This window comes from Patiria miniata, unplaced genomic scaffold (assembly GCF_015706575.1).
Source record: "Patiria miniata isolate m_02_andy unplaced genomic scaffold, ASM1570657v1 HiC_scaffold_16, whole genome shotgun sequence".
Lineage (NCBI taxonomy): Eukaryota > Metazoa > Echinodermata > Asteroidea > Valvatida > Asterinidae > Patiria > Patiria miniata.
The window spans coordinates 12,051,314-12,068,353 of record NW_024037054.1 but is presented as its reverse complement, the minus strand read 5'-3'; positions in this window follow the sequence as shown (position 1 = coordinate 12,068,353).

The following is a 17,040-nucleotide window of genomic DNA, read 5'->3' as shown; positions in this document are numbered from 1 at the left end:
CAGCTAGAATCAACCACATTAGCCATCCCTGCCCTTACAGGTACCCATTCACTCCTGGGAGGGGAGAAGCAAAGAGTGACAAAGTGCCTTGCCCAAGGACACACGCACCATGACCCCAGGCTAGACTCGAACCCACAACCTGCAGAATTACCCGCAGAATTCAGTTCTACAGTCCACGAGGCCACGGCTGTGTCAATATTTTTAATGTTCAATCACCGAGTCCGAATAGCAATTTTCCGATTCGAAAATGTGAGCAGTTTCGCGAAGATAAAGAAAAATAGTTATGATGGAGTTATAAAATCTTGCAATACGTATCTTTAAATTCTTTCAAATATCAGCTACCGGTACAGGTACATGTAGCCAGCTGTCTCAGTATGTTGTACATACCTAGACAAAAAAAATATTGTGATACACACATGATGTTTTAAATACATTGTATTTAATCCAATTGGAGCAAGCAAATTTCAACTAGCACGTGCACATGCCCTTCCTGACCGATACGTGTAATTCCAAACCGATGCATTCAATTTTGGCTGGCGCATAAAAATCTTGATGGGCTCACTTCGATTATTTGAATATTCAATCAAATCCAAGTTAATAATCGACTGCTAAATTATTTTTAAAAATGCACTGCCCTGAAAATTATCAAAATTTGCTTGTAACATTCAACCAAAGAGTTTTGTTTTCGGTTGCTTACTGTCAATGTTTCACACACTTCCCGATAGTTGCAGATCACAAATGATATAAAATGCATGTGATTTCAAAGAGTGGCAATGTCACATACTGCATGGTTTAAAGGTAAACTAGATAACATGTACGGTAATTTGCAGCTATCCAAAAAGAACAGGTCTGACAAAATTATTGTTGAAAAGCTTACTTGGTTTAAAGATAGTAATGGCACTAAACTCCCTGTGAAATTGTTCTTTCTGGCATGCTATCATTTTGAAGAAAACAATAAAAGAAGGCCATTTTCAAAGATGCGTCAAGACCTGCATTTTTGGAAATTTCTGTTAGTAGTGGTTTGCAATTTGGTGAATCCATAAATGGGTGCGCAATGTTGACATGATGCACGTGCGCGCACGGTTGCTGTTATTCGTCAGTTCAGTGCGTTACATCGCGTAGGTGCAATCGGCTGAATAAGAACGTGTCCCGGATGCTGATTTCGGGTGCAATTCATAACATGACTCGGGCAACTTTTGAATTGAATTCGAGATCCTAGAATTTAGTGTTTTCTCAAGAATTACAGCATTCACACAGCTAAAACTTCACCAGGTTAGTTGTTAAACACCCATCTTAAGATTTTGAACCAAAAAAGTGCACAAACTGAATGACAGATGATCTACATGTACATGTACTCGATTTTTTTTTTTAAATGGATTCTCTCATTTATCGCATCTCTTTAAAAAAAATGCAGTGAAAATTGCACTTTTAAGAGAGAATTAGAAAACTTGAGTATATCAATATGTTACTACATGTATGTCAGCTAGTTGTGGATATTTGTAATTTGCCTTCAAAGTACAATGTACCGGTACATATGTGTGCAGCTGCAAGAACCATGACAACAGATCACGCTTGACCTAACTGATCCACAGCCATTCGCACCAAGTGACCGTCTTCCCAATACTTGCTGGTGCATATCAAGTTGCTATAGCAACACCTCAATTCAAAAGTGAAGAAATGATAGGCTGTGGTAGTAACTTAAGTATTATTGTCGAAAAGGAAGTAAAAATGAATTTGTCTTTTGTACTGTTTGTGATCCAGGATAAGGATTGTTGACATATGAACACTTATGGAGAATAGATTATTTTGGTTAGTTCCTCTTCCTCATGCAGTTATTCTTCCGTCATAAAACTGGATTCAATAATAATTTATTAAAGTATATTCAGAGTCCTATAAAAGACTTTGAATATGTACATGACACAAAAGTACCGTACATGTTCACTTTGTGAACAGTACAGTGTACATGTACATGTAATTACTCATTAAATATTCATTTTTTCATTTCATTTATTCATTCAATATCCATTTGTCATCTTTACCTGCAATTTAAGTCCGTCAAACTGAACTCGTTCTCGTAAAAATGTCAATCGCTGGTCACGACCTCGCTCAATGTAATTACCGCGGCCCCTGGGCTTATTTATAATTTGCTGCAATTTACAAACGTTTTTTTTAAAAGCCATTGTCTTCTGACAAGCGCTCACAAAGTCAGGCAAAACTGGCCTTGTTGCACAAACACATGACACACACACACGGACCTCCGTGTAATTGAAAATCAACAAGATCTCTTGTTGTACATGTGAAATGATTGTGTTCCATTGTTTGCCGTCCTCAGAGCTATTTCGGGAGACCTTGACTAAGAAAAATTAAAAACATATTTGTGATGCAATCAAGCTGATGAGTCGGTTGTCGACCCTGGTCAGTTTTTATTTACAGATTTGAAAAGAGCACATTCTCAGCATTACTGCTGCGACAACCGCATGCTAGTACCATCTTTAGTTCCAAAATTATGGAAGTCCGAACACCAACAGATGTGATGAAGTGGCCCCATTTTGACCTGAATCTCCAAATGAAAGTTCCCGACAAACGACTCATTTAGCTGGATTGCATCACATTTGTGATTTTCACAAATCATCTGGGATCCAATTTTGCCTTCAGTCGATACTCCTGAAGTCCCGGGTGGTACTGTAGATATTTGTACAATAAAGACGAAAGTAATGAGTTTTTTTTTAATTACATCGTTATCCAATGAAACTCATTTCATTGATCGAATCTACCTGGTTTTTGTTCCGTTGGTTTGCCCCACTTGGGTTTACTAAAGGAAGACGACTGTAGGCCTATTACTGCCTTTTGTTGGGTTGAGTTGACTGTAGCCTTCCACACAAAAGGGAAGTTGATTGCTATTACGCAGTCGCTGTTTGTTTTATCTTGGATGGCAGTCCCGCTAAGGTGTTGCTTGATTGGAAAGCTGTCATCGCTCATTGCTCATCCCAAATGAAAGCTCGGAGAAGTCTGAGGAATAAGCAAACAAAAGGAAAGAAGTTTAAAAATTATAGTTTAAGCTGGGGCCAAAGGTCGACAGCTTGGAACAATATTTAGACTCAGTAACTCAGTCAGTCAGTCAATCAGTCAGTGACTCGATCAGGCAGGGGATACTCGTAGGTTGGCCCATCGTGTCAAGCAAAAAGTAAAAGTATACCGGTACATTTGTACCATGTTCCGCAATCCTGTTTCTTTGTTCATGAGTTTGTTTCTGCATGCAGTGGGGGACGTTGAACGAAAGAGGACAATAGAGGACAATACATGTAGGTTCCCAATTCCAGAAGGTCCCCAGTTTACTTTCATGTATAAAACATATTTGGGAGGTCTTCCTAAAAGTTACAAAGTACAAACAAAAGAGGGACAATAGGGGGTCCCTGATTGCTGGCAAATACGTGTACACACTTGTGTGTACAGGTTCGTGCATTAAAATATCTGTATGTCTACAATGAGATTTGGGCACCTTCAAAGAAATCAGAGCAAAAATTGCGAGTCACTGTACGGGCAATGGAAAGGATATGATTGGGGTCACAAAGAGAGACAGAATAAGGAACGAAGATCTTAGAAGAAAGACAGGGGTGCAAGACATAATAGTTGAGATCAAAAAGAAAAAGTGGAGTTGGGCAGGACATGTCATGAGAAGAGACAACCACAGATGGACCCTGAAAGTAACGGATTGGACGCCATTATCATTGAAGAGGCGAAGAGGAAGACAGCCTAAGAGATGGCGAGATGAAATCTCTGATTTCATAGGGAAGAAATGGAAACAACTGGCAAGGGACCGAAAAGCATGGAAAGTTAGTGGAGAGGCCTTCATCCAGCAGTGGATTGAATTAGGCTAATGATGATGATGTCTACAATTCTCAGTAAAACATATATATAGGAAAGATAAAATCTCAACTTGTTTTAATATTTACTGGTGCAATGTACCGGTATGTTTAACATAATTTTTTTTTAAAAACTATCAACTTAAAAAGATGACATTTACAACATACAGGTCAGAATTTATGAGAGAAAAAAATGTAGGCCCCGAAATACACGACACTCACAGGTATTTTGTAATCGGGTTAAATATTAGTCGAACGTGTTCAACAATAGCGGTTGAAATTCCAAACCCGTCCAAACCCGTGCGGCAGCTGTGAGGGTAGGTTTGAAGGGGGGGGGGGGGAGATGGGGAAAAGTGGAAACAGATTGACATACTGGCACCCACTTCTGCTTGGTAAACAGCCTGTGGCCACTGTGTGGCCTGATTTTTAGCTTTTGCTAGTGTTTTTGCAAAATGTACCAGTACCTGTACTTTACACAAAATAATAATTTTTTGGAAAAAAGCTACAAATGTCAAAAGTGGTCTGAAGTTTTACGTAAAGAAGGTGTTTTTTTCTTAGACTGATTGTCTACTTTATTAATTGAGCATTGAATGGCAAGAATAATATTTTGAAATTTGAAAACATTATCAATGTCATGTTTGAAGGTATTGTAGGAAATTACTTGAAATATAAACAAAATATTGCTTTTCTTGTACATTTTTGCTTTGGAATTTGTGCTCATCAGTGTTTGCTTTCCCCCCTGTCTGCTTTTATTGGCCTTTTTTTCCCTTCTAAACCTGAAGACTGCGACTGAACACCTGTGCTGTATTTGCGTTCCTGTCAATGATCAAACTTTGCCCGGTCGGCCCCCCCCCCCGTCATTCAAACCGCCAGTCAAACCGCCCGATCCTTGTCCCCAAAAATTGTTGACTTTGATTATTTCGCTCCCACTCCTCTTATCGGCGTTTTTGTTGACATTTGTCTGACAAGACGTGTTCGTTATTGCTGCACGGGCATTCAGACATTGTCGTTCCAATAGCGTAATACTCGTGAATTATCACAGACTGGGTTACAAAAAGGTTATCGGGCACGGGCTGACGATAACTGGATTGTCGGGCAGACAATTTGCATTGCGCGGTAACGCAGTACCAGTATATATTTAATCTGTGCCGTCGCGAGGTGCTTATACGTGTACACTTGCCCTTTTGATCACCCAGGACTTTTTCTTTCTAATTACCGTACAGTGTACCGGTAGGTTTACAGTGTGTAATCTCACACATACATGTACCATTTGGTCTTTTTTTTTCTGTTGAAATGCTACACTTGTTACTTTGTTTATTGGTTTCAAATTAGCCGTGCCAGTTTTTATTTACTAATTTTTTTGAGCAAGGAATCTAGATAGTACAATATTTAACCTTTAACCCTTACCCTACTAGACCCTCCAACGCATGCCAATATGTGCCTCAAGAAAATCTCCTATGTTTTTTGCATGGCCCTCCAATATCTGCCATGTCATTTCAAGGGTAACTGGACAGGCACTCCAATACATGCCACAGAGAACAATGAGAGTCCTCTGATAACAAAGTGAGTGCCCCCAGCTGGTCAGTATCAGGCACCCTCCAGGGCCTCCAACTCCTGCCAATTGGAGCCTTCACTGTTAAGACCATCTATCTGCCAATAAACTGCAGCTGGAGGGCATTGGCATAACCAACTGACATGCAGTAAACTACCCTCAGAGAGTAAGGGTTAATGCGTGAAGTATAGTAGTTCCCTTCAAATATTTTTCCACGTTCCCACCAAATAGTTTTCCACCCCCCCCCCAAAAAAAGTTTTAAAATGTTAATGCCTTAAAACCTACAATTACATGCCTCCCATCTATTTGCTGCTCCTCGTTCACGTACCTGGTACCTTGTACATTGGCCCCTTCAATACCCCCCCCCCAACAAAAAAAATCTGTAAAAACCCCAGGGTAGGTCCCCAGGAGTTTTCTGCTCAATCTTACACACATCCAACATGCCAAGTTGCTGGGTATAACTGGAATATGACTGGACTGCTCAATCCAACAGAAATCAAACCATACGTGCCTTATATTTCTGTTGCCTGCTGAATCCAACAGAATGTAACACAATCCAACTGTCCATATTATTGGTTAGCTGCTGAATCTAACAGAGTCCAACTTGGTGTTATTTATCAGGACCCAACAGAATCCTACTATGAATGTTTTCAGTTGCCTGTTGAATCCAACAGAATCCAACTACCGGTACATGTACCCGGTATATGGTACATTTGTACTTGCTGAATCCAACAGATTTCAACAGGGAGTTTGTACTCAAGATCTTTTGCGCTGCTCAATCCAACAGGATCCAACGGAGTCACGGAGATTTATAGTTGGATCCTGTAGTATTGAGTAGGGTTGGGGTTAAAGGGAATGTACATCATTGGCTTTTGCTGTAAGTTTCAGAAATGAACTATTTGAGGGGTTAGTATAATAGATCAAATATTGTTACACTGACATGTTTGAAGTTTTGTGTTCCAAAATGCTGGAAAAATCAAGTAAAACAAAAATGTTCAAATAGTCTGGTTCCCTGACTCCACTGAAGATGAAATGGATATATTTATAGATGCCAGAAAATTGTAAGGTAAGGGAACCAGCGTAGCTGGCCTGCACCCGATCATGAACATGTTACCAATAGCAAACAAAATTTGGACTGAAAAAAAGGTAAATTCGGAGCAGTAGTTGAATAATAGTTAGGAATTTCCAACGGTGGTCGGCCGACCATCGTTGGAAATTTGTACAAAAATACCACTTTTCTCGAAAATGACTTCACACCAGGTGCCATAATTTTATAGGACGCTTAAGACTGTCATTTACCAACATCCTACCGGTAGTAAGGTATTTTGTAGAAATTTGGTAGTTCTGTTTTTCGATGTTTGCAAATGTTGTATATTCCCTTTAATGTTAGTTTTAGTAGGCCTATATCATGGATAATGCACACTAAAATTTGGTGTACATGTGTACGTGGTATTGTATGTTTTGGTTGTACCAGTACATGTACATGTACATGTATGTAGTTACAATTTCAATGAAGTTCTTCAACAGACAGGTGGCTGGTTGATTGTGAGTTTCAATGACCTTTGACTTCCCCAGTTCTGGCAAAGTTCAATTTCATGGAAGGTTCCATTGTTTGCTTAAGTTGGGTATTGTTACGCACTGTTTGCATTGAAGATATCATTCTTAAAATTGTGTTGGTTACATGTGGTTAATTGTCTGATCACATAATTTGACCAGTGTTATGAGACTACACATACATGTACAATGTACATGTATGTACATGTACATGTATACATGTACATGTAGGTTGTTGTCGATGTTGTAACTTGAGTAAACATTTCTCATTTTGATAACTATATTCTTCAACAGCATGTAATTGTAAAAGAGACTGGACTCTGGATTTTTCCCTATAAATTTTCTGAGCGTTAGGCCAAGGGGGAAAATGTGTTTATGGTATTAAAGGCCCTAGAATTATCCAGGTACATGTACAGTATGATGTACCGGTAGGTGGGTGGAAAAATAAGATTATTTTGTAAACTATTTTCCTACTGGTACATGTACATGTACCGTGTATACGGTACCTACCTGGAAAATGTTGAGGTTATTACTGTAAATAAACCATTTTTATTTCTTGGCCAGCCTAATGTGAACATTAGTGCATATGTCACAGTTTATCCTTCATAGGATGGAATTGTAAAAAAAATCAGGTAAAAAACAATATAATTTTTTTGAACTAATTTATTAAAGGAGATGCATGTTTAAATCATTTATTGTCTGCTATCAAATCTTTGTACAATCAGGATTATTCCCAAGTTTGCTAGCACAGCTGATATTCTTTCAATTCACACCAACAAAAAACTTGGCCTCCGTAATTCCGCAGGTGCCGTCTTCCTAACGATTTACTGTCCCATTTTCACTGACGTGCACTTAGCCAAAGTGCTGCTCCATGTTTCCAAACCCTCTTGCTTCCTTCCCCCCCCCCCCCCCCAGAAGAAATCGGAGGCCCCTGCCATTTCTTCTTGAATATGACCCGACATCCTTCCAAGAATTTTTCAGTTGCTCACTCAACTGACTGGAGACCACCCTAAAAAAGTGAGAACTCGGTCTGGCAAAATAAAAGGTCCTTCTAATGTTGCGCCACAATTCTTCTTTTTTTTTAAGGGGAATTTATTACCCACAAGCCTGCTTGGCCAAGGGGGAGTAGTAGGACGGGCGGAAATAGTAAACCGATTTCTCCAGGGAATTTGGAAATTTGATCATTGATATTCCCCTGTAGTCCATAAAGCTGTGTCATATTGGGGTCCCCTTACCCACAACAGTTGTGTGTATGTACATGTACATGTACATGTATACTGCTCAAGCTCCCCTGTAGTAAATATAATTTATATTTTACACCAAGCACCTGTGATATTTCCGGCCCACACATTGGGAGGGGGGGGGGGGGGGGGTGGGGATTTGGGTGGGGGGGGGGGGATGTTTTCAGATCGAATGTTTTTAAAGCTTGTCTCAAATCTTTTGGCTCAACCTTGAAGGTTTTACATTCGAAGACAAATATGTACAAAGTATGAGTTTCAGTCAAACAGATTTGGGAACAAGAAAATGGATGATTGTCTTGAATCATCATACATGTATCTTCCTGCAAGGTTAATATACCAGGATTAAGTCATCTCAATCACAAGTCCTCCAGTCCCAATACAAATCTAAGAGTACTGAAATGAGCTTTGACAAAGGCATTCCTTTGTTATTGTTCATCCACTGTTACTTGTGACTGGACTTGTGACTGGACTTGTGTTTCACTTGTGACTGGACTTGTGATTGGACTTGTGTTTCACTTGTGACTGGACTTGTGATGGACTCAACTTACATCCTTAAAGTTGCAAGACTGGCAGATGCGTTCCCGACACAAGAAGCAACGTTGACATGTAAAGCAAAAGTGCATTGTGGACACGGCTGTTAGTCATTTGTGCATAGTTTTAGAACAGGAAGTAACATTTCCTATAATAGAATTGACATACAGGAAATTGTGTTACTTTGTATAGCTTATTGTATTACTTTGTATTGTAGTTACTTGTGGTTTTGAGGTTTGTTTTGATTCAGTATTATTACATACAATGGGCGTGCACATGTACCGTACCCTGGGGTGAAATAAAACATATCATCTTTGAGTGATTCGGCTTGCTATTTCCCAGGTTTGCAGCAATGCTAATGTTGCTAGCAGCGTGACTTTGGATGTGATCCCTGGCTATATTGCATTTGCAGTGTATATGGCTTCTGACTAGCACCCCTTGAACAAAGATATTGACAACATGGGGAACCGCCAACATTTAAGGCTTCATACATGAAGTTCAGTTTGTAGAACGACGGAATTGTGAAATGGAGGTTCAAACCCCACCCCAGTTAATTTCTTCGTTATGCCCCATTGGTGAAGCGAAGCCGAAGGGGGATTCAGTTTCTGCCTTGTTCAACCTTAAATGATATGAAGCGTTGTTAAAAATCTCCTCCATGGCTCAGTACTAGTTACTCATGTATGCTGTTGGAACTTTGTCATCGACCGATTAATCAGTGTCTTGCATACTGGTGCATGTACAATAACTTTCTGAAGTTCAACATGTAGCAATATCTGATGGAATAATTCAAATGCCCGCTCTGTTCGATGTCGGCCAAACATACATGTACTCCAGACATTCAGAAACAAAAACAAAGAGGTTGTTCTCATAGGAACGCCCTGTTCTAAGTCGGTAAGAACCTGGAGAAACCATTTGCTAAATTCCACGGCCCTACTTCTTTAATGACTTCTGAAGCAATCAGGGATTCTTGTGATAACATCTCCAATTTGATGCGGCGGGTCGCTGCCTCCGCTAGCCATGTGCCAGGCGCGCTGACGCATCCTGCCCCACCGATTGAGCAGTCTGTCGTCGCTTTTTCATTTGCGGGGAATTAGCAAGTCCGTCAGCCGGAGCAATAAAAATAACATTGACAGGTATTTATCGTACGGTCGTGTATATGAGCAAACCTTGTCATCCATCAAAGGGGGGGGGGGGGGGGGGGATGGCGGAGGGTGGCAGAGAGGGTAGGGATTATGTCCTGTTGGAGTCACACAGTGGGAGGAAGAATCGCTTGAAGTCATTCAAGTCTGGTGTTTTGAGTTGCTGGGTTGGTTGATTCTTTCGGCCGGGATTGGTTGGGATGAAGTTGTTCTGAGGGGTTTCTTGCTGGCGTAGAGTCAGCTGGCAGGTTGGATGATTGGTTGAGTGGTAGCTTGCCTGTCTGCTCGCTTGCTTGCTAACTGCTCACTTGCTTTTTCGTGCACTTGCTCGCTTGCTCTCACACTCTCTCACTGTTTTCCTGCTTGTTTGCAGACCGCTTGCGTATTTGCATACATGTGTATTTCTCACCAGCTCACTCACTTGTTCACTTGTCTGCTCGCAAGCTTGCTTACATGTACTTGCTTCCTTGCTTGCTTGCTCGCTTGCTCGCTTACTCCCCCTCCACTTGCTCCCTTGCTCCAACTTTCTCTCACTTGTTTGCCTGCTTGCTTGAAGATTGCTTGCTTGGTACTTACTTTCTAACTACATGTACCGGTAGTTCGCCTGCTTGCTTGCACACTTGCTCGCTAATACATACCGTATTTGCTTGCTTGCTTACTCATGCACTTGGTCAGAATTGTTCTCTGTTTCTCCTCTGTAAATTCTCTCATTTCTTTCTCCGTTTCTTTCTTCTGTTACACAGCCATGTGCTGTCCTTAAAAATTACATACACGATGTAACACCGATGTAACACCGATAGTCTGTAGTATCCACTGGGAAATTCGGACCGGAGATTTGACAATCAGCCCCAGTCCTACGAGGCCTATCCAGAGACGGCTTGGCCCATAAATATAAACCATCCGCAGAGTGTAAAACTGAAGCATCAACATTCAACAGTGTCATATTTTATTCCCAAATGTGTTTTACGAGTTTCACAGAAGAGGCCGTCAAGATACTGTACGCCAAATCATCCGACCGTTGTCAGTGTTTACTGCACGAGTTTTTTTGTTTTCATCTTCCCGAGCGTTGACCTCTTATGGAGTTGGCCTTTCTGCCGAGAGGAGGATGTGAAACCTAAACCAGAGTCGGTTTTGGATATTCCGTCATAGAGGGCCCAGCAGGAAGTAATACCGGGCTTAGCATGGCGCCCCCGACCACAGGCTATAATTGTTGCACTGTCATAACACAAAACTGTTGATAGCATTTTGATTTCATTGGGTTTAAGGTTACGTGTACATGTACATGCCAGCTGCAGGGGTAGGGGGAAATTAAAATTTCAGAGGGATGCTTTGAGTTTTGAAGTAAAGGGAGATTATAAATTATTTTAAATTGTTGATCGAGTCTGGAACTGTGAAGCCGAAGGCTCAATATGAACACTACTATAAAAAAAATAATAATAGAGAGAGGATTTACACTGAAACAGAGAGAAAGAAGAAACAACACTAAATATTATACATAAACTTAAAGTATTGAAAGGTCATTGAAACTTCGTGTGCAAACTTTCGTAAGACCGGTGTTGATGTTGAGCACTTAAAGGTGGAATGGACCATTTGTCGTTTGTGCATTTTCCACCGTTTGAAGCAATAAAAGTGCTCAAAATCTAAACGCGGGTGCTTAACAACTAACCCGATGCAGTTTTATTAGCTCTGTGAATGCTGTATATTTTCTGGATCTGGATTTCAATTCAACAGTTGCCGAGTTGTATTTTGAATTGCGCCCTCTCGTGACACAATCCCGAAATCAGCATTCGGGACATGATTCTCATTCAGCCAATTTTACACGTAACGAATACACGTGGTTACTGTCAACTCTTGTACCCATTCACAGATTTGCCCAACTACAGAATGGAAATTTCCCAAAATGTGTCACTTGACACATCTTTGGACATGAGCTTAATTAATTTTTTGCTTCGAAATGACAGCTTGCCAGAAGGAATAATATCACAGGGAGTTTAGTGTCAGTAGTATCTTTAAACCAAGTAAGCTATTTTAACAATAACTTGGTCGGTTATTTTTTTGATAGCTCTGCACATGGTTCACTTTACCTTTAAATTCATAAATTTCATAGAAAAATTACTTGTGTTGTCGTTGCATGTGAATCACTGTAGCAACTGGCCTATAATTCTAAGCCAGGAATTAAGGGTCAGGGCAGGGAAGGGGGCACCAATGACTAAGATGATATGATTTGAATTACAGCAAGTCTTGGTCAAGGTCACTGTTACCGGTAACTGGTTCGGTATTCTTTCTATCTGCTCTGTCCTGTGCATTTTAAGTTTGGAAGAGTTCAGTTGGGGAGTAAAACAGCAGATACACATGTACAGAAACTATAAGTTGGGGGTAGGGGCGGGTTAGGAGGGGGGGGGGGAGATGGGGGGGGGGGGGCAATGACAACCAAATCTGCAATCTGCAATATTTCTTGTTTTAAAAAATGATGGAAATATGCTTTGTATAGCAGGGGAAGTGAAAGTGAACTTGACTGTCGTTGACTGTTTAAATAAGTTATTCTTGTGCAGGTTCTAAACCAGTGGAAATTTTTGTTTACTGAACAGTTCTTTCGCGTGCTCTAGCAGGTTTCAGATCAATTAAATCGTCTGTTTTTCTGAAGCGGTCTTCCGCACTCCTGCCGAAGGAACTCAAATATCCACAAATCATTCACATTTTTTCCACTTTCCTGCATCAACCCTCTCAGCCGAGCTGATTCTTCTTGATTGCCGCACGGTCCACGCCAAAAGGACAGGAGCTTCTTGCTCAGAGAGGGAGAGTTCATCATGTCCTTTGTCGAGTTCTTATCCCCGGCCCTTGACGTGCGAGGTAACTCCGTCCCGTCGTGAGTGTCACTTGTCTCTGCGTTAGCGCCCGCAGGCCAGTTCAGGCTGTCACCTAGCACTATAGTGAGATGTTTGTGGCTTGTGATCTTGGGACTGCACTCCCTCTGCTTGCTACTAGGAAATGTCATGGTTCAAATCCAGGATCGTTGAAGGCTGGGCAATTTGCAGTTAGGAAGTGTTGCAGGCTTTTGTTTCAGTGAAAAACACTTTGAATCCAACAGATCTTCTGCAAGTTATAATATTTCAGATTTGATATGGAGCAAGTTTAATACATGTTAACCCACGGTGTCTACATAATGTTTAAACTCCAACATTTGGGATCATTCTTGCGGCCTGCATGCACACATGTTTAACACACATGTAACCCTAACTTGATCGAGGGGAGTAACCCACTACAGCTGCAACAATTAAGAAAATTGGGTTGTCACATCTACATTGGCTTGCTTTCTCAACATTTTTCGTGTTATCACATTTTTTTGCATGGGCTACAACCAAACTGAATTTTAATCTGATGTGGACCGTTTCAGAGAAGGCCGGTTTATACTTCTCGACGCAAATTTCCGTAAGAAGAGAATTTGTCAGGGTACGTAATAGTGCTGGGGGAAATCAGAGATTACTAAATCCGCTTATCGAAATTTTGTTTTTCAAACCCAATGACGGTTATCTGATTTCACTGGAACAGAAGTTCCCATCCAGCTCACAGTCAGTCTTTCAAATAGTGAAATTCAAACCGAATGTTACAAAATTCTGATTCAATTCTCGCCACTTCAGGGTAACGGTGAATGTCACAATCAAACTTCAATTGTTGACATCTTGAAGTTTGTCTTCGCTATCGTGTGAAATATAAACTGGCATTAACGGAAGCCGTGTGTGTGGACATTTACCAGTGTGCAGTATCCCACCTGTAGCTGCTACCACTAGGCATTGGATTTTCAGCCTGCCGACCTTTTGACCTCCATAATGCTGGATTTGTCCGTAGCAAGGATTAGATGTACTGCTGCTCTTTAGTATCCATGGAAACCATTTTGAACAAAGAATTTGGACGGTCCACCAAATAAAAGAATATAAATTTTCATCCCAGTTACTATAATAATTTTGAAAGTACATGTACCCCTAAATGCCAAACACTTGTTAGATGGTTCTATAGGCCTATATTTTAACCATTAAACCCCTCCCTGTCTGGCTGAAAAATGCAGTTACACCATCACAGCCGTCAAAATCAAACAAGTGACTGTTTTCAACAGTTACATTTAAGAATTCCCCTGTGAATTTCATATTGCCATGCTTTGACTGGAGGTGATTGATATGCCAGCTGTACCTACCAGGTACCTCTTTTGTCTGTTGCTGAAATTTGACGAGTCACAGTGTTTACACGAACGTGATCCGACTGTTTTTTTTACCATCTGTATACAAATGCTTGGCAGGGGAAGTGGAAGACATTTTTTGACTGTCTGTGACTGAGCAAACGTTTTGAGGGTTAACTGAAGCCTGAGAGAAAGTAAAAACATGTCTACACGATGTGGGATTCTGAGTTTTTGTCTCGTGCGAAATGTTACAGTATTAATAATCACAGTAATAAAGTGAACGGTTCCAATGTTTACAGTGAATTTGTTAATGTTTTCAAATAAACTGCCTGGGTATGGCACAGTGCGCATAGGCGGGGATTTACTGCGCAGCAGTCGGCCAGGCTGGAATGCACGTAATAAGGGCCGATTTGTGTACAGTGTAACTGTCCCTGGGTGATATACAACGTGAAGTGTGGGTACGGTAATGAACGAGCTTAATTGCCCCAGCTGCTGGGGGGAGTTGACGCTACCGTGCGCCCAGCCCAACTGGCTGAGGCAAAAATGTTTTTGCTATGGTTTGGGGCCTTGGGCTTAATGGTAATTAGTAATGAGATCCTGCATGTGTATACTCACACTGCACATTTTGCATGGTGTACCAGGTCTGGATGTACAGTGCACTTTGGCTATATATTCAGGCAGCTTTTAGCTTTAAAATAAAAAGGATATTTTTCAGACTTTTTTTCTGAAATCAGACCTTTTGAATCTGACAATATAGAAAGAAATGCATCTTTCAGACTTTTCGTCCAATTTTCAGACCTTTTTTTAAAAGTTAACATTCTCATCCCTAAAAATGGTAGCTTTCAAAACGGTAACTTAAGGGGGGGGGAGGAAGTGTGCAGAGAGACAAAATGTGAAAGTCGTAAAATGAAATCGTAGTGCGTTTTCTCTTTTTTGTAACGGGAATTGAATTGTCAAAAGGCGTAGTGCGTTTTCTCTTTGCTGTAACGGGAATTGAATTGTTGAAAGAGCCCTGTTCAAAATAATGTTTGTGGTCACTTTGGGCCTTTTACAAAACTGAAAAGGAAGGGATTTTTTTGGGGGGCGGGGTTGTTTAAAAATTGAAAAATGTTCAAAATTTAAATTGAACATTTCCTTGTATATTGTTTAACACAATGTCATTCAAAATCAAATTTTAACAGATATCAAAAATACATCAATTGCGATTGATAATTCAAACCTTAAAAAAATGCCATCAAATAATTGACTGCGTAATTGTTTATAATCTGTTGAAATTGACATCGTAAAGTCAACAGCTAAATCCCCAAACAAAACAGTTTAATCGTTAAAAAAACCCTTTGATTTATGTAATACAAGCTGATTTACCCGATCATAGATCGGGTAGGGCGTAGTGTTGGGGATGAAAATGTGGGGAGTTAAATGTAAATGGGGGATTTAGTAGTTGAGTAGACATGCAGTTATAGAAAAGCAATTTCTGTGGTGCGATCTGAGGCAATTTCTGACTACTAAAACCAATATATACCGGTAGATAGTCATATCCATCCTGTTCTGGCGCTTGCGCTATTGGTTGTTGTCGAAATAAATACAAAACAAATCAATATACATGTACATGTATCTAGTGAAAATTTATTCTAGTGCCAGTCTGCTGTTATTGCATCGGGCTTTCATTAATTTTTTGTTATACATGTACATGAAATTCAGTAATAAGAATAATCCATATATTTTTTTCAGTGTGCGACTGTCGGGCTGTTACCAATATCTGGGCCTGTTCGGTAGCGCTCTCTAAATTGTTCTCTAGATTTTGGCATTCAATTTCCTTGGAGAGTGGAGGGAACCCTAGCTTTTTATGGCAGCTCATTGCTGTTGCATTTGGAAGACCTGTACTTTTTGACTTGTGCCATTTTTCGCATCGTGGATTATGTTAACGATAATGACTCACAGATTGCAACGGTGCCGTGGGGAGAGCGGCCGATCTGTCGCGTTCAGAAGCTCTGTTTTCCTGCAAAGTGTTAAGATCAGTCAAGCTTTGTGTCGGTTCCATTTCATCCATCGGAACAAAAAGGAATGACAATCGGGAATTGGGTCTCCACACTTTTCTCTCCGTCTGCCCCCCCCCCCCCCTATTTTCAGTTTATGTCCCAAGTGGCATTTTTTAGTTTTGCCCAGAAAAATAGATCTTGTTTTCATATTTGCTAATTTTCTAGTAATATAAAAGTGTTCCACTTTTGAATGAGGCATCAATCAGAGAAAATCAATCCAAATTTTGTTATGGAACGTTTATTTCATTTGCGACCTGTCAATTACTTTTGTGCGTAATGGACGCAACAACATCCGAAAGTAAAAGCATATTTTCAGAGGGTTTAAAACGTCCAAACCTAGATTGAACAAAATGTTGCACCAAGACAAATTAGGCAAACTTAACAATAATCATGAATGAAACGCTTACCGCTAATGACACACCTTTTGAATGAACAAAATTGGCTTAAAAGGGGGAAATGAAAAAGGCAAACAGTGAGCTTCACAAGAAATTAAAATAAACAAATAAAACCCAAACTCAAAAAAACACCACTTAATTTAAGAACCATAGCAAAATGCCATTAATACCATCACCAGCAGGTACCGGTACACGTTTCTCCCCAATGCTTTTAAGTAATTAAGGACATAATTTGTGTCATTGAAAGAAATTGTACCGTACAGGTACAATAAACCAAGAAATATTTTTAACCATCTGCAAGAGATTTTCTGGTTTGTTTGAAGTACATGTACAAGTAGCTGCTTCCTTCACTGTAGCCTTATCATTATCCATCCCTGAGGGACCCGCACAGCCCGCGACGTGCCCCCGCAAGTCGTGCCATACCCTGGACTTTTTTTTCCACGCGACTGATCCGGATCCAGACCGTCATTTATAGCCGGATTATAGACCCGCGATGTTGAGATTAATTAAATGAGGTGATACGAAAAGGCTTGTTCCACTTTAAAAAAAATAATA